The following is a 3,311-nucleotide window of genomic DNA, read 5'->3' as shown; positions in this document are numbered from 1 at the left end:
AACTAGAAAACAACACATACAAAGATTCATTTCAATTGTTTAGAAATGACCTATTTTTCTGCATAAAATAATTGTTTTATTCACCACGTTACAGCAACTCAAATATTCTGCAGGAATTTAAAAATATGTTTAACAGCAGCAGGATGCTGGTTATGATTTCTTCACTTTTTGCAATGAGTAAAATACTTTAATAGCTAAAATTTTTGGTTATAAGAATCAGAAACTAATGGCAGTCGATTCTAGAAAGCCCTAAACAACACTGGGCAAGTTAATGACAAAGAAACACACCAGGAGATATGCAGAACTAAGAGTAAACAGAGCCAAGGAAAAATACCCTAGAACACACCACAGAACTGGACAGCTGTTGCCACTGGGGTCTCTGGCCAAGACGGTCATATTGCAATGCTGATCACACCCATGCCAGAGCCTAGGTGCTGTCTTGGGATCGTTATGGCAATCACAGCCTCAGAAACCTTGATGAGCCTCCACCACCATAGGCACCTATTCCAGAACAGATCCGTAGCAGACCCTGCCCCTTTGGCTTCTGATTCAGACGTGAGTACATGTGTGTTTGATTTGCATGACCACAAGAGAGGAAGGAAAAGAGGCACTTAGCATTGCAAACTCACATGATAGAAAAGAATCTTTCACAAGGACTTTTCCAAAGACAACAAGAAGGTTTAAACCCAGATCAGAGGAAAATAAGGATATATGTCTACTAGAGGTACAGGAATATACTATGGTTGTGAAGAAGGAAAATTCTCCAAATTAATGAAAATGTAATAAAATCATAATACTGACTGAATTCTAGTCTAGGTATTATTCTTTTTTCCTTCTTTCCTTATTTTGGTACTGAGGATTGAACCCAGGGTCACTATATCACTGAACCACATCCCCAGCTCTTTTTACTTTTTAACTTGAGACAGAGTCTCACTAAGTTTCTCAGGGCCTTGCTAAACTTCTGAGACTGGCCTCGAACCTGCAATCCTCCTGCTTCTGCCTCCTGAGTTTCTGGTATTACAGACGTGTGCCACTACACCAGCTCATTTTCTTGTTTCTTTAATGTTGTGTGTGTGTTTTGTTATACCATGCTTTGAATGATTTTGTCCCTTTCAAAATTCACATTGAGACCAAATTCCCAATAGGACCATTCTGGGGAGGAGTGTCGCTGGCTCTTTGCAGTTCCAAAATCCATGGATATTTGTCACCACCTGCAGCAACAACTTGCACGGGTCTTATGGGTGGTGGAGTGGAAACTGAGGCACTTCTATCTTTCTCTTTAGTGCACTGCTTTCTTGCTTGTTTGTTTATAGAGGATAGAGGAAATGAGGTTTACTTGCTTTGAGAGGAGAAAGAGAGACTTTGCTTATCAGAGAGAAAGAGACTTTGCTTAAGAGAGACCTTGAGAGAAGGACAGGCTTTGCTTAGATCTTAGAGGAAGAGACTTGCCATGCCTTAAAGTCCTGCATCCTGTGAACTACGGGTACGTCTACCTAAGGTGCCCTAGTGATGCGTCTCAGTTCTCTGTTCTGCGATCTGCCTCCCGCCGCTGCCCCTACTCGCTGCCGCGCGTGTTCTTCTGCTTCTCTGTGTATCCTAGCTGCTTTTCTGCTAATGGCTGCTATGGCGTGTTTTTCCCTCTGGCTACTGCCGTGCATGTGTCTTCTTCTGCTGTTTTTCTGCTAATGGCTGCTGTAGCGTGTGTCCTTCTCCTGCTTTTCTTCTGCTAATGGCTGCTGTCTCTGTCTTACTCCACCTACGCTTATATCACCTCCAGGAGGCGGAGAGCAGGGCCACCTCTTACGCAAAGATTAGGTGAGACCTCCGAGCAGGCAATTAGTGCTCAAGAACACATGTGCATACATTGTGTGCGTGGATGAGAAAATCACCTGAGTGTGCTATGTCAATCAACCTCCTCGCTACTGACGTGATCAGGCACCATCCCGGCACTGCCAACATGGCACAGCCCCCAACAGAGAAGCACAGCAGTGGCAGGGAACTGGGCTGCACCTGGTTCTCCTCCCACTCAACAACCCTCCTACTGCTAGTTTGACCCTCTGTACTATCCTCTGTGGTGTGAGCGGGGGGCGGTTCTGGGTGTCCCCCAGCAAACCCCAACAGCCCGTTATGCGCAGCCAGAACTCCAAGGTTCCTGGGGGCAACATGACCTCCAAGGAGACAGCAGGAGCTCCACCTGCAAAGGCCAATGGACAGATGAATGGCCATATGGAAAGCAATGGAAATGTAACCCAGAAAGGTGAAGGGGAGTCACCCTGCAACCCATGCGGGGAACAGATGAGGCAGCTGGGGCCACTGGCAATGCCATCAAGCCAGCACCCCCTGGCCAGGGCCCTGAGGCCAATGGGGAGATGGCTGCCATGGAAACCTCTAAGAAAAAGAAATTCTCTTTCAAGAAAGCTTTCAAGTTGAGTGGCCTGTCCTTCCAGAGAAATGGGAAGGAGGGTGGGGGTGATTCTTCCACCTCCTCACCCAGAGGAAGAGCAGGCACAGAGGGAGATTGGTGCCCGCAGCCAGGAAGGCGCTGCCCTGAAGGAACGCTGCTTTCACCCAGGAGCCCCAGGCCAAAGGGCAGAGGCTAGTGCTGCCTCCAAGGCAGGAGACAAAGAAGAGGCAGCACCCCAGGCTGCAGAGCCGTCCGCTCCCTTGGGCCAGAAAGAGACCCTGCATCAGCCGGTGTTCAGCAGAATGAGTGTGGGTGGGGACGGGTGGTTGAACCTGGTGCCCCGGCTATCTTCCTGTGTCCAGAAAGGAAGGGCTTGTTTCCCCACTCTCAGGCTTTCCTCTTCTCCCTCCTGTGGTTTCTCCCATCAGCCATCTGGTTTTTCTCTTAAGGCCAGTTGAGGATGGCCCCTTACAATTTCCCAAGTTAGGTTAGTGATGTGAAATGCTCCTGTCCCTGGCCCTACCTCCTTCCCTGTCCCTACCCCTGTAGAAGGCAATTGCTGATTCTGTCTCCCAAAATTCTTTTCCAGGTAGGTTTTGCTCATCCTACTCCCCAAATCCCTGAACCAGAAGTGGGGTGTTTTTACTCCTAAGCTCTGAGTGTCCAGCCTTACCCGTTGAGTTTTTAGTCTTTTGTGCTGTTCCTAGTGTCACCTGGGCTGGGGAGGACATACAAGTTACAAAATAAAAATAAAAAATCATTGCCAGTGCAAGTGTTGGGAGCTGGCATCTCATGGGAGTATGTAAGTCCCAAGGGCTCCCCTTTCATAAATGGGTCAATGCCATTATCCAAACATAGGATCAGCCCCCGTTGGTCTCTTTGCCATTCTACCTTCTGCCCTGTGATG

At 47.9% G+C, this 3,311-nt stretch overlaps 1 pseudogene across 1 annotated transcript; it reads left to right on the top strand.

Annotated features, from left to right (window-relative positions):
- The first annotated feature begins 2,127 nt into the window (after positions 1-2,127).
- LOC306658882 (MARCKS-related protein-like) lies at positions 2,128-2,852 on the top strand (annotated as a pseudogene). Its single transcript has one exon. The product of its transcript is annotated as an MARCKS-related protein-like (transcript).
- The last annotated feature ends 459 nt before the right edge of the window (positions 2,853-3,311 follow it).

The sequence above is a fragment of the Sciurus vulgaris genome (assembly GCF_902686455.1).
Source record: "Sciurus vulgaris genome assembly, chromosome: 4".
NCBI classification, from domain to species: Eukaryota; Metazoa; Chordata; class Mammalia; order Rodentia; family Sciuridae; genus Sciurus; species Sciurus vulgaris.
This window is presented reverse-complemented; position numbering and strand designations above follow the sequence as displayed.